This window comes from Carlito syrichta, unplaced genomic scaffold (assembly GCF_000164805.1).
Source record: "Carlito syrichta isolate Samal-C Ts95f unplaced genomic scaffold, Tarsius_syrichta-2.0.1 Scaffold302106, whole genome shotgun sequence".
In the NCBI taxonomy this organism is placed as follows: domain Eukaryota; kingdom Metazoa; phylum Chordata; class Mammalia; order Primates; family Tarsiidae; genus Carlito; species Carlito syrichta.
In genome coordinates, this window is record NW_007246202.1 from 237,449 (window position 1) to 262,977 (window position 25,529).

General features: G+C 38.1%; 1 protein-coding gene across 1 annotated transcript in view; it reads right to left on the bottom strand.

The window, feature by feature from the left end:
- The window catches only part of SORBS2 (sorbin and SH3 domain containing 2), a 218,987-nt gene extending 193,814 nt beyond the window's left edge, over positions 1-25,173 (bottom strand). The window contains exon 1 of the mRNA XM_021711376.1: positions 25,029-25,173. The gene's annotated coding sequence lies outside the window, so the exon portion shown is untranslated. The remainder of the gene's footprint in view (positions 1-25,028) is intronic.
- Positions 25,174-25,529: the final 356 nt, after the last annotated feature.

Genomic DNA, 25,529 nt, shown 5'->3' on the forward strand with positions numbered 1-25,529 from the left:
CTCAGTGTACATTGCCAGATCATTGTTGAGAAAACTTTGAACAGGGTCACTTCAATGTCGTTTATAGAGCTTTTAAAAGTTAAATTGAATGATGAAATTTGTCCTTGTTACTGAAAAAGTGATTTTTGAAAAGATTATTCAAGGCCAGTAATGTACTGACTTTGAATGTCAAAAAACCCTTGAAAATCTTACTTGCAATTAAAAAAATTGGTAAATGTTATTAGGCATAATTGAGGGGAAGGTATGTTGATTAGGAAGCCAGTAATTTTTCAGAACTAAATGAAGTTAAAGATACACATGCAACATGGAAATTGTTCTAAGCATTATTGTGTCATGGTTTCTGATTAAGTACCACACATTGAAGAAATGAATATAAATTGTAACATATTTGTTTTTATAGCAGACAATCACGTGTAAATATTTTGTCTTTCTACTCATATTTGCCAAGGACTTCGTTGAGTCGTCTGTCATCATCAAGCATGATACTATTACTTTTAACTCACGTGGCTACTCTGAGCTCCTTGAGCTTCAGTTCTCTTATCAACAAAACAAGCATTACAGCAGTGCTTGACTTCTCTGGTTGTTGTGAGGATTAAGTGAACTGATGTATGCAAAGCTCCTAAAACAATGCTTGGTATTCAGTAGGCACTCCATAAGTATTGGCTGCTGTTATCATCATCATCTCAACGACTCACAGTATGTGTAGGTATAAGCATGGGATTGGAGGATAAATAGTTCTGAGTTAAGTGTCTGGTTCTGCCCCTTATCAGCTCCTTGATTCGGGCATGATTGTTGAGGCTCAGTTTCCTCATCTGAAAAATGGGGGTATCATTCATGACCTTAGAGCATTATTAAGAGGGTTGAAGAATATAGTGCATGGAAAACTACACTTGGCACACAGTACTCATTAGATACTAACTTTTAACAATTACATAGAAAAACATTCTTTCCAAATATATTAATTGATCTTCAAAAATATACATTTTTTAAAATTTTGCGGATGGGAAGATGAAATGGATTGGGAACATCTGTATGTTAAACTTAATTTCCTTATAATTCAATTCGGAGTTTTATATTTTTGTTTTGTTCTATTTTAATTTTGAACAAGGATCCACAAAATTGTCAAACAACTGAATTAAGAAAATTCCCATCTCTGCTCATAACTTTGCTCTATGATTGATGTAACAGTTTCCTTAAAGCAACGACATTATCATCGTTTCATTTGGTAAGTAGAAGGTTGAAGAGGAAAGATATTGGCATTAAAAGAAATAATCTGGGAGAAACAGAGAATTACTTGGTAAGCCCCTGAGAGCATTTATCTTTCCTTAGCAGGCGAGAGGAGCAGAGTCATAATCCTGTCCCTCTTGTTACAGAGAAACATACATCAATTTATGTTAATTGACTACAGTTATAATGAAAAACGAATTATAATTGAAGTATAAGTATCCCTCTGTCATAGCAACAATTCCATTGAAAGAAGAAAAGAATCAAGGCTTTGGAATTAGACAGAACTGACCTCAAGGTATAACTTCCCCAGTGGTAAGCCATGTCGCTTTGGGCAGGTTACTTAATCTCTTTAAGTCTGGATTTCCTTATCTATAAAAAGCAGACAACCCCATCTATCTATCGGGTGAGTTCTGAAAGGATTAAATGAGATTCTGCATGAAAATCAGTTACTCCATCAAGTGATTGAAGAGGGGCTTAATATGTCATTGTTTCTGTCTACCTGTCTTTTACCTACTAGACTGTAGGCTCCTTGAAGGCAGCATTCCTTCTAAAAACATAAATACAACCATTTCCTAGCACAGTGTCCAGTAGCTAGGTACTGAGCAAATGTAAGGCAAACACAGCAAGACAGGGATAACCTGAATGGAAAACTGACAACAATAATAATGCATAGAAAACCTGATTTGTTTAAGCGAAAATAGGTAAGAAAGACCAGGTATTGGCAAATTGAACTGACACACTAGGGAATCGATTTAAATAAAAAGAACATAAAAGACAACATTTTCCTGACGTAATTAGATAAGAGACACGCTGCAGGGGAAAGAGAAAGGTTGTCACATTGACCATTACACTACCTGAAGAGATTACAAATAGATCTCTATATGGGGCTTTTATTTTATTTTATTGAGACAAGGTCTTGCTGTCCCCCAGGTTAGAGTACAGTGGCACCAACATAGCTCACTGCAGCCTCAAACTCCTGGGCTCAAACGATCTTCCCACCTTGACCTCCCAAAGTGCTGGAACTACAGGAGTGTACCACCTCGCATGGCTTATCTATATTATTCATACCTTTTTGCTTTGTAGAAAGATGGTAACAACTTCAGGCTCAGGATTTCGGTGAGCTCAGTCTGATTTCTTTTTTAATTTACAGGAGTTTTTATATAAAACTCAGTCTTCTCATTTCTCTCTGAGTCTTCTCTTCCATTTTGTCTCTTCCCAAGCCTGATGAGTGTCTCCCCCTTGGGGACACAGGATTTATGTCGAAGTCTAGAGATGCAGGTCCTGGATGGGCAGGCCTCACGTAGTGTTCCTATCCCATGCCCCGTCTACATCATTTCTCAGAGACAGAGAAGTGCTGGCATAGTCTGGAGACGTTCAGGACCAGTATAATTTCTTAGATTTCTTCCATTTAACCTTGAATCATAGCTGGAAGGGACATTGCAAAAGCTACCCAATCGTCCCCTTCACATTTTGAAAACTGGGGCACAGTGGATGATCTTAGAGGCAAAGCCTTGACTAGGACTGAGCAAGACCATGTCAGTGAACAAGTGAAACAGTACCAAGTGTGCTCCCGATCTGAGATGGGATGGGGGGTTCCACGGTCCTGCCACCTGCACAAGGGGCGTCAGGGCTCCAGCACCCACTCCAGCTTTCTTTCACCTGGGAGCAGCTTTGCTAGGGACTTGCTATTCAAAACCCTGATGAACCAAATTAGCGGTTAATGCCACTCACAATAGTAGACTCATTTAAGTATCTGTTGTTGGCTTCAATGGTGCAACAAAAGAGGTCCTCATAGAGGAGAGAAAACAGACACTGACAGCAGAGAAGATGAGATCTGCAAGAATTTTAGTGAGAATGGATTCAGTGGAGAAAAGAAATCAACAGGCTATATCCTACAGAGAAAAACAAATAGAATTTGGAGCTTTAAGGTTCAAAGTTAGGTACATTTCGGCTGAGGTGTGGCCAGGCACTCAAGTACGTGATTTCAGATTTAGTCAACTACCAAAGGAGAATAATAATGTTTATGATAATTAGAAAAACGACTCAAGAAATGAGATCATTATCAGAGATAAATTCTTACTTTTTTTATTACTGCAAGCCTGCTTGTAAAACTTTTCTGAAAAAGAGAAACTTACAACTGGATTCATTTTACTGCATTATATTAGGGCAGACCTACTTGACAAACTTTATAACTATACCCTGTAATTCTACCTGCAAAGACAGATAAAGAGGACTAAGTACATGCCGGTCGTCTTTGGATTTGCATGCACAATGTTGGGTAAGACAAGAAGGCACTGGAAAGGTCTTAACAAATGGTGCCCATCACTTGTGGCCAAGCCTGGGCTATAAATTGCCGTGGCGCTACCATTCTGTAACTTGAACTCTGTTTTCGTGTTACAGATTAAGATCTAGCCACTTGGCCTCTTTTAAAAAGACTTGCACACATTTGAACACGCCTTTGAGACTCCAAATTGGACTTCTGCACCGCATTCTATTTTGGGCAACCACAAAGATGCTGGAAATTTCAAGTAGTAACAAACACCACGACCTATAAACTTAACAACATGAGCTGGAGAACACTTGATTCCTGGGTTGTAGAACACACCTGCACTGTGGGATCCAATTATTCTTTGGGGTGTCTGACTCACCGATCAAGACCAGGTCAGGTCATCTTTGTGATGTTTTCACACTGTGTCGTGAGGTCTTTAACCTAATATTGCTCTTTTTTTTTAACACTCCAAAATCGGCTTGAGGTCCATTTTTGGAGCCACCTTTTGTGTTGCCTTGAGATTAATAAGGTACCTTCATTTTTCATAGGAAGTGAGATTACCCTCCCTCTACTCGTAACCAGCTCTGCAGAGAACCCCTCGTTCTCCTTCATCCTCACGCATCTGGATTTGAGTGAGGTGCAAAAGTTCTCAGGTATTCCATGCTGGAATCATTTAAAATGAAGTCTAATAATTTTATTATTTATCAAAATAGCACTTATCAAATAAATTATACACTAGATTTATAGTAATTTTATATTAAATTATTATATGCTGTGTTACATGTTAATTGCATCTTAATGTTATATATGTACAAATAATTAAATTTTTATATTGGAAATTAATATAATTTTATCAAATAAAGTCATAATTCTATTCTACATTCTCTATTTTTATTTTTCAAGGATAAATTTGTGTGGTGACGCCAGAATACGGTAGTTTTTTACAATATAATCATTCAGGAGAAACATTATAGCACTTACATCATCTTGATTTTTAATGCAATATGTCATTAAACTCCTTTTAAGTATTATACGTTTTTGACAACATGCAAGGTGAGGTACCGTCACCAGACAATTTTGTTGCTGTTCTTGTTTCTTGACCATTTTCTCACTGTTTTAGTGCATTTGGGGATCCGTTTCCCCTGAAGTTTCTTCCAACACATATAAATTCTTGTACTGTTTCCAAATTAAAGGAAGTGGTATAGGCTGTGGGAAATTGAGAAACAATATATCTACTGTAGTGAAAAAGTTTATTGGTCCTTGATAATTTTTAGGCTGAAATAAAACGTCTCTAATTTCACAGATTCGAGGAGGAAGGGGATTTGGAGTTTCATATTACATTCCTGCACTCATGGCTTCAGTGGTTATGTTAACTGTGTCCTGAGAGGAACTAACACTGGGATAAAATACAAAACACAAAAATCATTTTGTGATTTATTTTAAGTAAGTCAGTCAGTCTATGAACCCATACCAACTTGTGTCCACACATACACCCAAACACATTATAATGAAAATACTCCCAATTCTCACTTACATAATAATCACCTTGGCTCTACAAGGACAATAAATGTATCTTTGCCACTTCATCTGTTGGATGTGTAGTAATAGCTTCCCCCAAATGGACAAGGACTATAAACTTCAGGGATTCTTGCAAGATACCCGAGTAGCAGGATGACTCTAAAATTGCAATTGTTTTCACATCAAAAGAGTCAAGAAATCTATGAGCTCCTACTTTACTTTTGCGCAGCTGGTCACGTCACATGTATACATGGTCTCTTCGTGTAAAAGAAATTTTAGTATTTTAATGTTAAGAATGTTAACTTCCTAATGCTTACAATAGTTCCTTGGACTGGTAGAAAGTATTTCTCATTTCACAAATACTCTAAAATGTTTATCTGTGAACAACTAATTGACTTTATGAATTTAAGGAACAACTCCAGAGTCCCTGCTCACATTTTCCTGAAATGAGCTACTTTTGTCACTGAGTATTGACTCTGTACCATTGAAATCACATTCCTCTTCCATGTCACATAAATGGAATGAAGAGCTGGTTTTGGTACTTAGTTATGAATATTCCATAGTGTCTGTTCACTGAAAAATTTGAACACTGAGTTGAAAACCATGAATATGGGGGGAACGTAATAAAATATATTAATGTGCTTTTAAGAGCATAGGAATGTAATGATGTTTATTAAAATGACGTTTTTCTTAGCAACTTTAAAAGTTTCTCTAAGTACTAATTTAGGAAAGTATGCTAATTTTCATTATAACTTTAAACTAATCTGTTTAAATTAGAACGAGCTAATAAAACAAACAACAACAGATGCTGGCGAGGATGCAGAGAAAAAGGAACGCTTCTACACTGCTGGTGGGAATGCAAACTAGTGCAACCTCTTTGAAAGACAGTGTGGCGATTTCTGAAAGAACTAGAAATTGACCTTCCATATGCAATCCCCGTATTGGGAATATACCCAGAGGAACTCAAATCATTCTACAAAAAAGATATCTGCACACACATGTTTGGTGCAGCTCTATTCACAATAGCAAAAACCTAGAATCGACCGTGCTGCCCATCGAAGCTGAACTGAATTTTAAAAATGCGGTGCATATCCACAATGGAATATTATGCAGCCTTAATGAAGAACAAACATATGGACTTCACAGCAACTTGAATGGATTTAGAGTTGATCATACTCAGTGATCTATCACAGAAACGAAGAACAGAGTTCCATATGTTCTCACTCATAAGCACAACTTGAACAATTATCCTACTACCATAAGAAAGGGATTGGGCGGTAGTGGGAAACTGCCAGGGGAGGGAGGGGCACACCTCATCCACAAGGGAACCTGAATAATGAACACTTGTATATCTAACCCTGAATTGTACCCCACATCTTTAAAATAAAAATAAATAAATAAAAATAAATTAGAATGAGCATACCTTTGCCACATGTCATATTTTACTTTCATTCGATGGTATGTATAAATTTACCACCTATATAAGAACAAAAATATGGGAAATATGTGTATGAATACATTAAATGAGCAGAGAAAAATCTTTTTTCACATTTCGTAGGATCATGTTTTGTTTATCCAGATTCATGTAGTCATGAACTTAGCAAGTTAGCCTCAGATAACAGAGTATACCTAGACCTTAAGCCTAGAAGGGGAAGGTGGGCAAGGACTTCTGTTGTTTGTATAGCACGGTGCCCAGCTTGTAGAAAAAGCTCACCTCGCGCTGATGAAAAGTGAATGACAGAATAAATGTCTGTACAAAGCTAGACACAGCAAAGTTGTGCAAGGTATATCAAACAATCAGTGTTCTGAGGATGACCTCTTTAATTACTTTTTCTAATTTTTCTTATTTTAAATGACTTCAGTGAACTCTTTCACCTAGCATTTTAGGTCTTGTCTACAAAATGGAATTTATTACAAAAGCTAGTGCTCATACTTGCTAGTTGTCATACTAGACACTCTCTTAAAAATGTGACAAAAATAAGATTTTTTTTCCCCAAAGGTACATGCTTAGTACACGATAGTGTGTACTGTCAGAGTAACCATTTTCTTCTTATCAGTGTGCTAATAATCAACAAAGGGAAATTGTTCAACATGTACACAGCCACAAGACTCTTGATTCTTTTTGAACTCCATTTGAACTGTATTTGGTTCCAAAGTAGAGCTAATCATTCTTAATCCAGAGGTAAAACCATTGCTGCCAGTAAACACACAGGCCCACTGGCATTGAACACAGAAAATCAAGTTGATGGTGATCAGTTTTCCCAGGGTACAGCTCCTAAATAATCTCCCAAATTAAAGAAGACGCAAATTTTAAGAATAAAAGGAAATTAGTAAAATATTTATATCCAGAGGGTTTAATTTTTTTTGGATTCTTTAGTCTTATAGCATCCTAATTGGATATCTAGCCACACGATTGGTGCTACAAAGACTTCCTCTGGTCTTCATCTGGACACATCTTGTTATTTTGAAAATTTCAAAACTTCAAGTAAACTTAGAAAATATGGACAAGTGAAAAGAAGAAAATAAATCATTCACAATCTCATCATAAAAAATAATCATTATTGACATCTCAGATTGTTTTTTTTCTCCCTGTCTCTTTATTGTTGTCCTAGTTCTGGTCTTTGAAAATAAAGGAATTTGGTGTTCACTTATAAGTAAATGTTTCCATAGAGCCAGCAAGCAAAAATATAGAGAGATTGATAAAATGAGAATTATAACATTTTCTTTTGGCTGATCTGTCGTTCCCACAAACAGGCAGTCTAGAACAATGTTGGAAGCACAGGGTTTGGAATCTGGCCGACCCGAGTTGGAATCTGACTTTCCTAACATGTGTGACCCTGTGCGAGTTGTTTAGCTTCTCCGCGCCTGTTTCCTTTTCGGTAAAATGAGAATAATACCCTCATCAGAGCGTTTTTGTGAATAGTCAATGAGAGGTATTTAAAGAATTTGGCATGTTGCCTGACACAGTATGCACTGAATGAATGATAGCCATTATTATTATTTATAAGAATACTTACCGCTATTTTACATTCCTAACTAACCCTGCAGATCACAATGCTTCAAGATCACATGACACAAAGACTAATTTTAGATCAGCCCAAGAAAAACATAATGAAGCAGGTAAATCTGTTGGGAAAAGATCATATGATGCCTTCTTTAGCAAGTGCTCTCAAGCTGTAGGAGGGTAGACTTTGTTAGCACCGCCAATGCAGGATGGCTATTCTCTAGAATTAGGATCTTTAGCAGTAGTGGGTGCCTTGTTCTATCCTAAGATCATTTTTGCAGTTCATTCTCCACATACTTTATCACAGAAGTTCAGTTTCCCTTGGTGTAGTGTAATCCAGTTGGGACCAGAAGATACAAAAGTGTGTTGTTATACTCTTAAGAAGTTTCCGTGAGTTTTCAACTACACTTAAACAGTTTAAGAACAATGTGATCATTGAAAGTAAAATATTCAGAAGCTATTTAATGATTCCTCTATTGTGGAAATTTATTTTATCTTATGGAGTTTTCTTTTTTTTTTTAATTTGGGGTCTCATCAAGTTTTGTTGTGTCAAGACCTCTGGGAGACCCTTATCTCCGTTTCATACCCGGAGATTTTGTTATTGGTGGCACAACTATCATTGCCTGAGAGCCAGTTATGTGCCAGGCATGATAATATGTACTTTGCATGAACTATTTCACATAACTGGACAATTGGTCCTATGATCTAGGCATAGGATCCTCATTTTTCAGAGACTAAGCCCGTGGTTGAAAAATACGACATCACATGCCAGGATCACACCTCTGAGCAGCTCGAGTCCATGACTGCACTTTGGTCCCCGAAAGCTCCTGCTTGTCCTGCCCGTTCCTTTCCTGCAGACCGGAGGGACTTTAATGCAGAACTGGAGAAGCCTTGTCTGTGACAAGACAGATACACAGGGAAAATCAGCTGTGGGATACTGAGATGTGAAGAAGCACTTGTTATGCTTTCTTTTTTGAAAGAAAAAACGCTGTTTTTAATTGCCTTTTAAAACGAAGTGGCCGAGAATAGGTCACATAAGACTGTTTATGTACAATAAATGACACTTATAAATTACAGGGTGAAGTTTTAAAATAACCACATAAAGAAGTGACATTAGGTTGGGGAGACAGTAACAGGAAGCACAGTGGAGAGACTAATGGAAGCAGAGGGGGAACAGAGGTGGGTGAGGGCGGGGACACTCGCAGAGGGAGTGTCTCAGCCAGGGGTGCTTGGTGCTGTTCAATGAGGCCACTCCTGTTTCCATAAATAATGGACTACAGGGAAACTCTGACACCGATCATTAGATTTACATTTTTGAGGCAGGGGTATTCTAGAAAGAGAAAGCCATAAATGCAAAAATCCAAACCATGCCTCTTCGAGCACTGGCCTGGGACAGGAGCTACAGGTGCACAGTCCGCCCTAGCCTCTTTAGCTGTTCTGTGTGTTACAAGGAATTCCAGGTTGCGTTCCCTTGGCCCAAGGCTCCTTCCCCCACCCCTTTAGATGTCCATGGCAGACACCTCCTTATCACGTAAGTTTCAGGGATAGAGAGGTTTCTAGAGGTAGAATGATCATAAGGAGCTGCCAGATCCCTCCCAGGTTGGGGAATCAGTGGGCCCCCTTGACGTGATGCAGGGGCTGAGGTGATGGTGTTCCAGCACGATCGAGGTCCTGCCTGTGGGGGGGAGGTTGGAAGGGTGGGTGCAGCGGGGCTTGTGCACCTCAAATGCTCGAGCCCTGGAAGAAGCTGACTTTGCTTCCAGCCAGGAAGAGTGACTGCCAGCAGCAACAGTCCTCAGTAGCTCAAAGTCATTATTTATAAATAAATTGTGTTTCATTCACAAAAGGCAAGCATGTTCACGGATGATGCATAAATATACAAGTGGTGTGTGCAAGGATGGGCTTAATGAGTATGCAAACCAAGTGCTGGCACCTGAGCCTACAGGTGAAAGGACCAGGTGCTTGGTGTCACAGTCTGCTGTCATCATCTCAAAATTATTAATTATACTTTGTGAATAATGAGTACTGCATTTTTATCTTGCACCAAGCCCTGCAAATTATATAGCAGGACCTGGTTGCATAAAATGTCAACACAGGTAAACAAAGTCTTTCTAAAGTTCTGAGACTCTCGTCTCACATCCCACATTCTCAAAAGATGGAAGATCGAGATCGGGCAGTTTCAGCAATTCCTCCCTGTCTCCTGCCACTGGGACAAGCTCTCTTCCTGCCCTCTGCTCTTCCTATATAAGTGGCCTTTGCTCTGTACCTTCAGAGAAGTCTTGTATTTTGGGCACTCTTCAACAGGCATCTCCTACCCAGTCTTGAAATCTAGGCGGTGCTGTCCAACATGGCAGCCACAAACCCCATGTTGCCATGAGCACTTGCTCGGATTAAGATGTAGTGGGCAAGTAAAATATACGCTCAACGCAGAAAAAAGAATATAAAGTAAGTCATTACTGTTTTATATTGATTCCTTGTTGACATAATATTCTAGCTATACTGGGTTAAATGAAATATTGGAAAAATTGGTGCTGTTTCATTTTACCTTTTTTAATGTGGGCCACTAGAACATTTGAACTTATATATGTGACTTCCATTTGCTGCTCAAATTATATTTCTATTGGTCAAAACTTATTTCTAAAAAAGCATGTTTCCACCTAGGTGGTCCACTTGCATCTGCATCTCTAAAAGTCTCAAACCAATTTTATGATCTTCTCTCTCCAAACACACTGTTTCATCTCTTATTTTCCTAAGACAGAGACCTGATAATCAGACCGTACACTGCAGACCGTAAATGCCTATTGAGTACTACTGCCTAGTCTGTCGATTCCAGTATTTCCCCTCCAGATTCACAGCCCTGTCCCAGTTGGGGCATGTACCTTTTTCCTCGGTTACTGCACTATCCTCCTAGTGAAATCCTTGAGTCCAGTCTCACCCTACTTTAGCGGAACTCTCACACCAGCGCAGCTGTTTCAGAAAAGCATGATGATTTCTCACCCTCCTGTTTAAAATCTCAGTGACGTCCTGTGTCACTGAGGGTGGCATCATTACCCCACAGTCTGACTCTGCTCTACTTGCCCAATTTTACTTGCTATTCCTTCATATCAGGTGCCCTGCATTCTAGCCAGACCAGTGGCCTTCAGTGCTCAGAAGGCACCCCTCTGTGCCTGGAAGCTTTAGCCATTCTGTTCTCAGGTCATGCTGGGCTGGGCACCTTCCATGGTGAATGCCCAGTCCTCTGTGGTTCCACCTCAAACACTTTCTCAGTGATGCCTCGGAAGCTCCCCCGCAAGCCACAAAGATCACTCCCAAATGTCCTTTGTACTGTACATTTCTATCAACACCATACTGTACTTGTTTAAAATTGCCTATATTTAAAACTGTTGTGCTGTTACTGTTTTAGATACATTCCAGACACTTAGGAGAGCGACTGACAAAAAGCAAGTCCTAACTGAAGAAATCTTTCACTGTTTTCTCATCGTCCCATCACCTTAATTCATGCCTAAGTTTTTTCCTTGCCCGAGCTTTGCGTCTCTTTCCACACCCTTTCTTGTGCTCCTCATTTAGTTTGATGGACTGTTGTCAGTTATATAATTTTCACCTACAATATGATCATTACTTTTTCTACTTAAAGAAACTCTGATGGTCTCTGTCTCTCTCTCTCTCTCTCTCCCCCCCTCCAAAGAATTAAGCCAAACTACTTAGCATGATACGGATCCTGATGCTGGTGACAAAAATAGGTGTGGTGACCATTCATCTGTGTCCCTGAAGTGCTGGGAGCTGTGCCAGTCTTTCTCAATAATCTCATTTAATCCTAATGATAATCCTCAGACGTAAGTGCTATCACCTCTTCTCTATGAGTAGGGAAATAGATGTCTAGAGAAACCTAGGAACCTCTTCCCAATGGCAATGACAGAGCTGGGAGTGAATTCCAAGTCCGGGTGACTGCCAAGCCCTTCCGTCCTCCCACAGCACACCCGAAGCAGTTCCCCTCCCCCTCCTGTTCCCACATTCCCTGCCCATTAACCAGCCTCCGTGTCCCTCATGCCCCGCTCATGTGCACCTGGTGTTCCCTCCAGCTGAGACCGCTGCCTTGGCTGGGCACAGTCTGTGGTCACTGGGCAGGGTGAGCCCTGCCCTTCTCCCGCCTGCCCTCAGAGTGCTTGCTCACCTCTATCCTGGCACTTGTTACGCTGTGTGATTATCAGCGGTTCACCCTCCTCCTGTCCCACAAGACTGTGAACTGTCCCCAAGAGCAACGACAACACTGAACTCACACAGCCAGGAGAGTCAGAGATGCGCATGCAGCACTTGCCTTTTGGATGAACTATTTATGAAAAAAAAAAAAAACGATAATGACACTTGTTAATGCTGCTTGAGCATCTTCTACTTACCAGGCCCTACTTACATAATTAAAACACATACTCCATTCAATTCTTTCAAAACTCTTGGAGACGATTTATCATTTTAATCCTTATTTATTTTGTTCAGAATAATTAAACGTGCAATACTTATAATTTCAATAGGAGAAATAATTTTGGTTCAATATGCACCCTATAAAATAACTAGAATTTGTCTAATATGCTGGATTTTGTTAATTTGCATCATTTCTTCCCAATAACTATATTTAGACCAATACAATCCTGTATTATTTTTTAAAACAAAGAAAAAAGATTTATTATTTGCTTTTAAAATTTATGTATGGCCTAGGCACAGTGGCTCAGCCTGTAATCCCAGCACTTTGGGAGGCCAAGGCGAGAGAATTGCCTGAGCCCGGAGTTTCGAGACCACCCTGGGCAACTTGGTGAGACCTCATTCTACAATAAATCACAAAAACTAGCTGGGCATGGTGGTGTGCATCTGTAGTTTCAGCTACTTGGAAGACTGAGGCGGAAGGATCACCTAAGCCCAGCAAGTGGAGGCTATGGTGGCTGTGAGCACGCCTCTGCATTCCAGTCTGGGTGACAAGAGTGAGACCCCAATTAAAAAAAAATTCATGTATGACAAGTGGAGAAAAAAAAAACTGATGGAGGTTTAAACATTTGACCTAAGTATATTTAGCAGCCATATTTAATAGCTTAAAAAAACCCAAAAATCTCATTTAAAAAAAACATGGATTTTTTTTTTTGGCAGAGTGACTAAAAAGACATCAGCATAGTCTTTTAATGACTAGACATGCTTTCATCAGAAAAAAATGGCTTTCATAAACATAGTCTATATGCTATACACAATTATCAGTCCACACCTATATTCAGTTAGGCTACATCTGAGGCCTTCATTTGCCCCAGAATTTGCCCACTTCCTTCTGATAGCTAGAAACATATTTCCTGCTGCCTACCAGGTGTCTTCACTACATGTTTTCAACAATTATGTCAAGTCCTACATGTCTGAACGTTGCCTCCCCTGTTATCAAAAATAATGCACAAAGATCTTCTCCATTTCCACTTTCACAGCACCTCCAACTATTCACTTCCCTGATCTCCCATGAAGCTTAAGTCTTTTAACACCCCAAACAATTGTTAGATAAGCATTAGGGTCCCTCTGAGATCCCTGAGACTTAGATTTCATATACCCTGTAGTGGTAACTCAGGTCCCTCTGAAGGGTGGCAGATGGCAAGGTCAGAATCCCTTAGACTACACGCATGCAGGGCTTTTCAAGACGCTAGGGGAACAGAGACAAGTAATCGGAGCACTGGAATTTGAAGAAGAGTCTTACTATAAACCTCCATGGACAACCAGCAACAGTAGCCATTGACATTTATGGGACCCTTCTTTGTGTCAGATGCAGTGACATAAACAGTACACAACATCCGCGTTTTTAATGCTGGGTGCTGTGGTTTACTCTTTTTTTTTTTGAGTTGGATTCTCACTCTGCCGTAGTCTCCACCCGCTGGGCTCCGGCGATCCTTCTGCCTCAGCCTTCCGAGTAGCCGGAATTACAGGCATGCACTACCACGCCCGGCTGATTTTTTGATTTATTGTGGAGACGAGGCCTCGCTGCCCAGGCGGGTCTCGAACCCACGGGCTCAGGCCATCCACTCACCTCAGCCTCCCAAAGGCACGGGATGACAGGCTGAGCAAACCGTGGCCCACGGGGTTTTGTGCCTTGGCCTACTTCAAAGCTATCGGGTTTCAGTACCAGAACTCCCACCCACAATGTGTGAGTCTGCAACGCTCCAGCTAGTTACCAGCAACCGTCCTATAACATACCCATCTCCATGAAAAAGACAGATCTGAGAAGTCACGTCTACATCAGACACTTGACAGTAATTGACAGGCCTTTTTTACATACGCCCTGAGACCCAGCACGTAAAGGAGAGCGTAAGACAGCATCGCTCCTGTGAGTGGCACTGCTGGAGCTGGCTCTGCGGGCTTTCATTCCCACTTTTGTACCCCCCTGTCGATTCACTACTGGGACAGACAGGGTCTCTGTGACTTCACACCCCCTGTACCTACCATGCATCCCTGGACCATACTTCATACCTCACTGTGACAAGGCCATCGTGGAGAATTTCCTATCTCCCTTGGGCTCTCAGAAGTGGAGCCCACTGGCTCATTCACTCCAGTGTTCCAGAAATTCAGTCTTCCCCCTCCTCTTTAAAGCTGGGCTGCCCCCTGTCCTTAGGATGGCCCAAAACAGGGGACGGCCTCTCTTTGCTCCCTCCTGGGGTCTTTCTTCCCAGGGCAGGCCCATTTCCACCTGTCTCCGCCTTTTCTCCTGCTTCTTTTCCCATGGTCACGAACGGGCTTCGCTCTTTGCCAGCACAAACACCTTCTTCCTTTCTCTCCCTCTCTCCTCTTTCCTCTGCTCTCTCATCTGGGGACCTCTCCATCCTTTCATTTCCTAGTCGGACTTGTTGCCTCCACATCCTAAAAAACTATTTTTTCCCCTTCCAGCTTTATGGAGGTATCCTCAACAAATAAAATTGTACATGTTTAAAGTGTACAACAGGATGCTTTGATATTTGTATTTACTGTGAAATCATCACCACAATCACATTAATCAACACATCCATCCCCTCACATAGTTACCTTTGTTGTGGGTGGCAGGAACAATGAAAGTCTATCCTTTTAGCCAAGTGGACAATACAGCATCATTAACCGTCATCACCACACAGTCCATTCAATCCCCAGAACATATTTATCTTATAGCTGAAAGTTTGTACCCTTTGACCAGAACTTCCCCATTTTCCATCCCCACCCAGTCCTGGCAACTACCATTCATTCTACTGTTTCTGTGAGTTTCACATTTAGATTCCTCCTGTCAGTGAGACCATGCGGTATTTGTCTTACTTCACTCAGCATAATGTCCTTAGGGTTCATACATGTTATTGCAAATGACAGCATTTCCTTCTTTTTATAGCTGGATAATATTCCAGTGTGTGTGTGTGTGTGTGTGTGTGTGTGTGTGTGTGTGTGTGTGTGTGTGTGTGTGTGTGTGTGTGTGTGTGTGTGTATCACATTTTATCCACTCATTCATGGACATTTAGGTTGTTTCTATATCTTTTGTATATATATATATGCACACACACCAAGAAATGGGATTGCTAGATTGTATGGTAGTTCTATTTTTAATTGTTTGAGTAGCCTCTGTCTCTGTTTCTCATAATGCCTATATCAATTTACATTCCCATCAACAGCTTAGAAACATTTTATTTTCTCCACATCGTCACCAACACTTATCTTGTGACTTTATGATAACAGCCATTCTAACAGATATGAGGCAAAATCTCACTGTGGTTTTAATTTTCATTTCTCTAATAATTAGTGAATTTCATATACACGGATTTGCCAGCCATTTGATATCTTCTTTGGAAGTGTCTATTCTGGCTTTTTGCCCATTTTTAACTGAACTGTGTGTGTGTGTTGCTCTTAAAACATACCCACTTCTTAATCTCTTCAAATGTTTTATCCTAGCACATTGTTAATAGCAGGCTTCTCAAAGTCGGTAACTAACTGACACATAACAATAAAATTCAGTGAGCATTTTGCTGAATCTGTTTCTTTTCATATGTAAAAGAGTGATGATAGCACATACCTCACATGGTTGTTATGCCAGATTAAACAATTTATGTGAAAGTACTGAGATAAATGTTAGTTGTGTAAAACAAATCTTGATGCTACAAAGCTTGTTTCTCCAAGCTATTGTCAAAAATCTCACTTCATGCAAGGCCTGATTAAATACCGTTTTTTCTAAATCATCTTTACAGATTCTTCTTTGAGCAACTTACTAACATTTTTAGAACTTTCCGCTTGAGATAATGAAAGAGTTCTGGTATTGTATAAATTCCTTCTGTGCATGTCTTTTTGAAGGAATAAATAAATGCATTGATTATCTCTCCCTTTTAGCTCTTTATCACGTTTTATCTTCAATGATAGTAATCTGCTTTCCTGTCTTATTTTTTGCACTAAACTGCAAGTTCTTTTAATGACTTCCTGCTTATTTTCTCCTATTTTCCCCCAACCTAATCACATCGTAGGTCCTCGATGGGTATGCAATAAATGAGTAAATAAATGATATGAACACTCAAATATCATTTTTTAATACACAATTAAAACTTTGACCATACAGAGTCTAGTTTCTCCTTAAGTTGTACCCAGAACTTAGAATCTTTCTCATTCTCTTGTTTCTCTTCTCTTCCATACCAAATAAAATTAGAAAGGATACAACAAGTTAACATATTAACATACTACCCATCAAAACAACAATCTGCAAAAGTCTGGAAGCAAAGAGGAGAGAAATTGTCATTGTCAAATCCATTTACCAGGAAGGGCAATTTCGGGTACTTTGGTCTACTTGGCAGTTGTCAACTCTTATTCCTGATATGATTGTTGGGAAAATGTAGTTTGATGATTGTCTTAAAATCATTTGCCACTTGGCATTGTACCTGCCAGATGAAATTCTGATTTTATTCCCAGAGAGAATGTACTGACAAATTAATAATCTGACCTTTTGGGAAGGAATATTTCTCAATGCCAACCCACAAGGGATCACTCTGTTTTGTTGGCCAGATAAAATATTCTCTTACTCTCTGAGATGCATTATCTAGAGTGCACACAGATTTCTCGAAAATGGTTTACTTTTGTTTGGAAACCAAAACATTCGAATTTCAAAACAACATTTTTCCTAATTCCTACTGAACTTAGAATCTCTATGAGTGACTCCATTAATAACAAATACTTTGAGGACTAGAGTCCTTCTTATCTGTAACATTGGAAATCCGACACCTCTTCCTACAGGCTGGGCTAAAAGCAGAAGGCAATAAAATGAGGAGTCTGGGAATGAGGGAGTTCATGAATGAAACATTCCCCAGGAAGCATAATTTTATAGTCATAATCTTTTAGTTCTTGACAGTTGCAAAATTAAATATCAGAGCCAAAAAAAGCAAACCAAGGTTTCAAGGGTATGTTTTCCCAATTCATTATTCAAAGGAAGCAAAGTTTAGAGTTCAAAATGATTATGACATAATCTTATACTACATAATAATATATAGATCAAGTCAAATTATTTTACCAGATAGCTGTCAACATAAAGGCACTGACAGGACATTTGGGTCTTTGGGCCAACAGGAAGGTAATTTTCAAATCAAACTAGATTATTTATAGCTTGATTGCCATTTTCTTTTATAAAATGAGGATGACAGTAATCCCTCTCCCGACAATCTAAAATTTAATTTAAAGTGTAGTCAACTACTTGGCACACTTCAGAAGGAACACTTTTGTAATTCAAGGAAAAAAGTCATATTAATTATTATATAAATCACTTATGTTGATCTTGTAAAATTTAATCTATGGTAGGAAGGAAGTCATAAGTGATATAACCAGATTTCAGATCATAGATCATATTTAAAAATTTATGTTGCTCAGTAAAGTCAATGTGAAAGAATTCAGGATATATCATCAGAGTTACTGAGCTAAGAAAGCCCTTTTCCAAAACAGATTTTCATCAAATAAATAATGATTTTTTTTCTGGTAAAGAAGTCATACCTTCCCACATTTTTTATTGTTTTTCTTAACTGTTAGATATAACTTACATGCAGTTAAGTTGCTCAGAGATTAAATTCTGGGGAAAAGGTCTATAGTGGCTTAAATGAGTCAAATCATTTTGGCTATGTTACAATTTCCTCCACTGAGAAAATCTTGATGATGTGAAAAGAATTGCTCTGACATTTAGTTTAGTGTTTTACACAAAAGGCATACTAACCAAAAACACACAAGCAAAAAGCAAAGCCAAACAAGCATTTAAGGATATATGGACCAAATTAGTTTTACCATTGTGAATGCTACATGGAATTCCACACAGTTTATATTTGACATAGTCTCTTTTGTTGGGTATAAATGCTATTTTTTACAATAACCTCCTTGGCCTAGTCATTGACCCATCTTTCATCTACTCTTGGCCAGGGACATGGCAAGATGATGAGGTAAACACATAAACACAACATTAATGCTCTCTCAGAGGGCTCATTTTCACACGGAAAAATGAGATACACAGAAAATTAACATGATATAAAAATATTATAATATGCAAGGTGGTATGAGAGTATCTAAGAGGAGTAACTAAATGTGATGTTTGCTTAATCCCTCTTTGGGAAATAATTTAAGATCACAGGAAACATTTCTGAGAAATTCCAATTAAAATGCCCTTAGCAGTAGCCAGAAATTGCCGGTGGAGGGTGAGGGAAACACATAACATTAATAAGGGCACCTGATCTCAAACCAGGCAAAGTGGGGACCAAAGGGAGGCCCAAACTTTACCTGTATGATGACCACTTGTATACCTCATCCTGAATTGTATCTCACATCTTTAAAATAAAATAAATTTTCAAAACAAAAATAAAATGCCCTTGAAAGTCCCTATTTTTTGGTATTACACTCACAGGTTTTATGATTTTCCAGATTTTTCATTAAAAGTTAACATATATAAAACTCTTGGGATAGTAGATAGCACAGAGTAAAAACTCTATATAAGTTATTATCAATATCTTCTGAACTGAGTAAACTGAATAATTTTTTCAGGAATCTTTTCTGCAGTTTACTGAATGCTAGTTATTTAGGGTTTTATTGTTTTCTTGAGTTTAACAAGAAGCAGATATTTTGATTGACAATTGTAAGGTTTTGATGCTCTTGCGGCTTTTTAACTTGAAAAGATCACCCAAGACTCATAGCTTTTTCTATCTTGAACTCTCTGTTTAACTATATTCTGAAGGCTTAAAGTAAAAATCTTAAGCTGTGCAACTCCAGGTTCAAACTGTTCCATCTTATGCTTATTTCAGAAAGGAAAATCTTAGCTCTTTAGTGTTAATTATGTTTCATTAAATTTTTTAAATTTATTTTAAAGATGTGGGGTACAATTCAGGCTTAGGTATACCAAAGTTCATTATGCAGGTATCCTTGTGGAGGAGGTGTGTGTCCCTGTGCTCCAGCAGACTTCCACTACTGCCAGTTCCACTCCCATTCTCCCCACAGTTTCCCACTACTGCCAATCCCTTTCTTATAGTATTACGATGATTGTTCAAGTTCCGCTTATGTGTGAGAACATGTGATACTCTGTTCTTTGTTTCTGTGATAGATCACTCACTATTATAGATTCTAAGTCCATCCGAGTTGCTGTGATATTCATAATTTTGTCCTTCTTTATGGCTGTGTAATATTCTATCATGTATATATACCACATTTTTTATACCGTTATCTTTCTTGATACATATAACCATACTCAAGGGCTTTAAGAAAGTTAAGAGAGGAAATTAGTTTTTCTTGTGTCTGAATTATTCACTATATGTTACATTTAAGCTTCATCTATGCTTCTCACCAGGAAGATAATACAGCATTTTATTTTTAAAAATAGTAACAGTTTCTAAAATGTTCATTTTTTTCTTCTCTGTTTGATGATTTCAAAAAACATCAGAAAAATTTCTAAGTTGTCATTTTATCTCAGAAATCAAACAGCACTTTTAATTCTGTGTTAGCATGAGCACAGCACCAAGGGAAGATCTTATTACTGTAAGCCATTTGTTCATTCAACAGACATTGATTGAATATTCGATCTGCTGCCTCTTTGCTGAGTGCCTTCAATGCTACCAGGGCTATTCTCAAGCAAGTGGAGTTTTTCCTGTAACTTTTTGTCCTGCACAAACCACCTGCACCTTTTCCCATTCTTTTGCCATTTGCCACTCTCCTGACCTCCCTCTACCTAAACTTAGCCAGTATCCTCAGTGTATCAAACAACACAAGTCTATTCGCACTGTAGCAGAACAACTAAGTGGTTATAACATTTTCATCTTAGTTACTACTAATGCTATGCTATACACACTTCCAAATCTAGATACTGAGAGGCAAGTTATTTTAGAAGTTGTTTACCTCCCCCAGGCTAAAATACATAGTATTTACTACAGTAGAAGAATATATCTGATAGATTAAGTGGACTTGTTTTAGCAAGTGCTCAAACTGTTCACCAGATGACACAGGACCAGAGCAGAAGACGCTATTGGTATCTAAGCTCCTTTTCCTTCGTAACTTTAGCACAGAGAACTGAAATAATTAGGTGCGAAGGCATCTTGATAATCTACCAAACAAGCTCACTTTCAAGCCACCAGGCATTGCTTTCTTAAACTTCTGTTGTTTAATAGTGTAAAGTGTAAGCAAACTGTATGAAGTATTAAGATCTGGTATTAAGAAGGCCCAGTGAGGCAGAAGTAGCTGACTCTTGTCAATCGGTGGACGACAACTCCTCACACAAAGTCAGAAGCTTAAGCATGTTTGTGTCAACAGGGTTGCTGCCTCTGCAATGTGGCCTCTACAGAGAATCAACTGTCTCTGACAAGCTGGTGATCCTCAGTTAGAAGTAAGGACTGGGACTTCCTTTTAGAGGATAGAATGAACAATTAAACAAATAAATTTTTCTCCAAAGTGATCCAGGTCTCATCTGCATATGTTTTTTTGTGTGTATTTAAAAAACATACCAGCCGGGCGTGGTGGCTCATGCCTATAATCCCAGCACTTTGGGAGGCTGAAGTGAGAGGATTGTCTGAGCCCACAGGTTCGAGACCAGCCTAGGCAACTTGGCGAGAACTTATCTCTACAATTGAAAAAATAAAAAATAAAAAACATACCATCCTTCATGACATTTCCTGCTTGTCTCTTAGAGGATGTTTACAAGTCTTATTTTGGCTATTGTTTGTTGGATTCCTTCTGGTTGATCCTACCACTCACTGTATTAGTTTCGAAAGGATGCCAAATTGAGAGAACATCGGAAGAGTTGGAACCTGAGAGATTTTTGCTGCCCCTGTTCTCAAATTCAACCATTCCAGAGAAAAATTTCCTAGAAAAAGAAATCTGAAAAGAAGAATTATTTTAAATAATTAGACGAACTCTCCTATTCAAAGAAGATATAATTCATTATAATAAAATATTTTTGATTTGCAATTTACTTCAATTGTTTAAAAACATCTCAAAGGAAAGATAGAAAAATTAAATGTCTAGTTAAATAAAAAAATAAAAGTTAAAAAGGCAGGTAACAGCATAAATGAACAGAAAAAAAGTTCTTTATTAAAATTAAATTGTCCTAAACTACAAAACGGATATAAAAATAAAATAGAAAATAAGATAATATTAATAGGGCTTTCTTTCTTCTTCTTCTTCTTTTTTTTTTTTTTGGAGGTGAGAAAATTTTCTTTGAAAGGAAAAGTGAAAGCTTTCTAGATTTTTACTCAAATCATGACTGACTCTCAGAGGTGCAGAATTAATACTGGACCTATGTGGACCTGACCTGTATAGGGGAAAAAAAAAAATCACTGTCTCTTTGTCCAAAATTCCTAAATGGTAAATGAGTGCATTTTTGTTTTGAAGACTAGGGTCATAAAGTGTGGTATAGTTCTATACGGATATGTCATGCTGTCAAACCCCAAATAAAAACCTGTCTTTGCTGGTTCACTGTCATTAGTTCAACTAATATTATCTTAATTGAGCTTAAGCAGGAATGACGGTTTTTATTTGCCAATACTGAGCACTCAATAGTTACAGAAGTGTTTCCTTATAACTAAAACTTATGTCTTAACTTTTTCAGAATAGAAAGATTTTTAAAAATCTCAATATAGTTATTGACAACGGTAGTTTAGGACTTAACAATCATATCCATAATAAAATTATTAGTTTGAGGAACTTTTAGAAAATTATCTAATACAATCATATTTTGTAATTCTTCACTATACTGCAAGTGCAACTCATTTCATTACACTATCAATATAGATATATATACTTTTAAATATTATACTTCTCTTAAAAAATAAAATAGTAAAAACAGTATAAACTTGTGAAATCATGCTTTCTGAAATCTAATTACTAACGCAATTTAAACTAATTGATTAAACATGATTAATCTTTAGGATGAATACAGCCAATTTCAACTTTAGCTATTATTTAACTACAGCAAGCTGTACATTAAAATCAGCTGGAAGATAGCCAAAATAAAGCTGTAAAGGATAGAATGATAATTAAGAATTGCTATTTATCTTATTTTTATTAGAAAATAAATTCTTGAATGTAATGTGAACATGTCTGGAAATATGAATTTAAGTAACTTCTTAAGCATTTTGCTTTCTAATTCTAAACATCTGGATATTTTACTTCCTAATTAATACAATATTAATTAAAACTTCTGCTTTCAACATGGATATCTTAGAGATAAGGAATTATATATTTATTACTTCATAAATTTACTGACACATTCTTATTTTTGATTATAGCATTGTGGCAATTTTTCCATATAAAGGTCATTAAACGTAGACTTATTTAAAAATATAATAATCATGCCATCTGATATAGAACAAGGGTGGGAAGTCTCTATAACCAAAAGCATTTCTGTATTGGGAGTGACACTAAGAATATTCTCTCCCTAACCCAGGCACTTAAGTAGGACAATCAACATAACTAGTGATTACCAGTAACCTGTAAGGTTTATTTAGGAACATTAAAAGAAATTCTGCTATTGTAGGCTTTGCTTCAATTATTTAGTCTCTTTCCAGTTCATGACCTTTACTTTCTCTGGTTTCAGCATGAAAAACAATTCTGTGAGTATCTTACATTGCAAGCAACTGCTAATCATCATCAATTCAACATGAGTGCTAAAGTCTGATTTCATAGCACATTTCTAATAGGAATATTTTCTATCTGTATTTCCCCTCTAAATTTTATAGTAGCTAAACACAGAACAATTGTATTATTCATATGCTAAAATGTTCAAGTTGTTTTGTTAAAAACTTACATGCTGTGAAATTTACCCTCGGAAAATAATGATCTATTGTAGGACATTTGTAGTTTTTATGAAATTGTGATCCTGAAGCCATATTTTTGTATCAGAGAAATTAAAACCTCAATGTCATTTTAAAAATATTTTGAATTTCTCTGATAAAAGACAGTATGAGAACCTCTATCTCGAGGTCAAATCTATATTTACAGTAATTCGTAAGAAAATTATGCAATCTGAGGTTACCAGTCCAACATCTGAATGCCAGATTCTGGACACAAATCAGAGGTCAGCAAAACTCTGGAAGGCTGTGAGCAGAGACAAACATAACATGGTGCAGTAGATAGAACTATGGACGTAAGATTCAGATGTAGCTGAAGGGGTGGTGAGGGAGTCTGAGGAGACATCCCAGCTAGATTTTGAAGGATCCATAAAAGCGACAGCAGCTGCGGGGGAGATTTAAAGGAAATGTCTCTCTAGAGGGTCCTGCATTTGCAAAAGTCTGATATGGTGTGTTTGTGAAATTATGAAATACTTGATACTGCCAGCAAGAGAGTTTGAAAGTGGCAGAAAATAAGGGACAAAAAAGCAGACAAAAGCCAAGATGTAGAGTCTTGAAAGATGGGGATTATACTTCTGAATCTATTTCTCAAAATTGTTGAATTAATAACTATGCAAATGTATGGTGTAGAATTGGACTTAGAAAGCTCATCCTTCATGGCACGTCACCTTAAAAGGTGACCGATGTGGGGAAAAGTAGTGCAGGTTAAAAGCGTGTGTGTCATTCTTTCCATGAGCCAAAGCTCTTGTCGCTACCATAAAAGCAACAGGGTAAAGCAGTCAGCTGTGCCTTGGGTATCTCTACACATTGTTTCTCTAAAGCTCCCTCAAGAAAAACGCCTACAAAATCTTCTTGTTGCAGGCCTTTGCACTGTGTTAATTATAGGAATTCCTTTGGCAGTGCAAAGCCTTGGAGGGAATTAAATTAGAGAGAGACTTTCCCTACCTTCCATTCTTTTCAAGTAGAGTCACTTACTTGGCTGGCATTTTTACTCAAGGAATCTGACTCAAAACTAAGCCTGTTCATTTAGTCTTCCTTTGAAAATTAAACACAAGCAAAGTACAAGGCTGTCACCTCCCCATTTCATCCCACAGAACCAGACTCAGACAGACATATTCCTGATTGCCCCTAACGTCACACGTTTGGACATGGTTCTCTCCACTGAGATGCTTAATCTGTATCTTTGTATTTTTGATGTTGGTGACATTTAAAACAAAAGTTAAAAAAAAAATTCTCCTAATGCTTACAATTCTCTTATCTGAAAATATATGAACATTGCTTTATCTGTGAAAAGGGAGACTCAAACTCATGTCTATCCATGAATATTTTATTTAAAATTCTAAGGAGACCCCCATGTCATTAACCTTGGGGGGGTGAGGTAGCAAATAAATATATATTTCTTAGAAGTAGAACTCAGTGACTATTTACTTTAAGTTTCATGGTAAATTGCACCTTTAGTAGATAAAGGGTTTATTCAAAGTTTTCAGCTAAACATTTTTTTGTTAAATGTTTACAATAGCATTATAAATGATTTAATATTTCTGGTGGACTAACAAAAGAATTCGCTTAGGTAAAGCTGAAATGTTGCTGAAACAGAATTTAGTCATTACCTGGTCATTTCCTTACCAGAGATTTTGATTTGACTAACCCATTTCAATCCACAGTAACAGCTTTGTTCCTAAGAGACTATAAATCAAAGCAATACTCACCATGGGGCAATTCCTACTGCAATTCAAAGTATGTGTTATTATTATGAAGCAACTGACAGCAAGCATCTACTGCAAATATCAGTGCACGTTTGTATGTGTGCAGTGTTTCGGGTTTCACTCTCTACCTCTGAAACCTATCTGTGTGTGAGAAAATCGTGCAATAAAAGAAGCTGTATGGCCACGTCCGAGAGCTGGAACTCCATGCAGAGACTTCACTGCCTTTCTTCCCGTGGATTCCGAGCAGGGAGCACAATGCGGGTGTTGTGCCCTGGGCGAGCAGGACGCTCGGGAAGGAGGTGTGAAGGGCTCCGACACCTACCCTGCCTGCTTGACAACTCCCCTGAACTCAACCAAACAGCACACCGAGACACTCAGTTCAGAATCAGCAAGTGCACAATCCACTGGCCATTCTGACCTGCCTAGGGAACAGGAGGCTTAATTTAAACGTATACATCGACGTGTTTAAGAGCTGAATAAATCATTTACGAGGCTTAAAA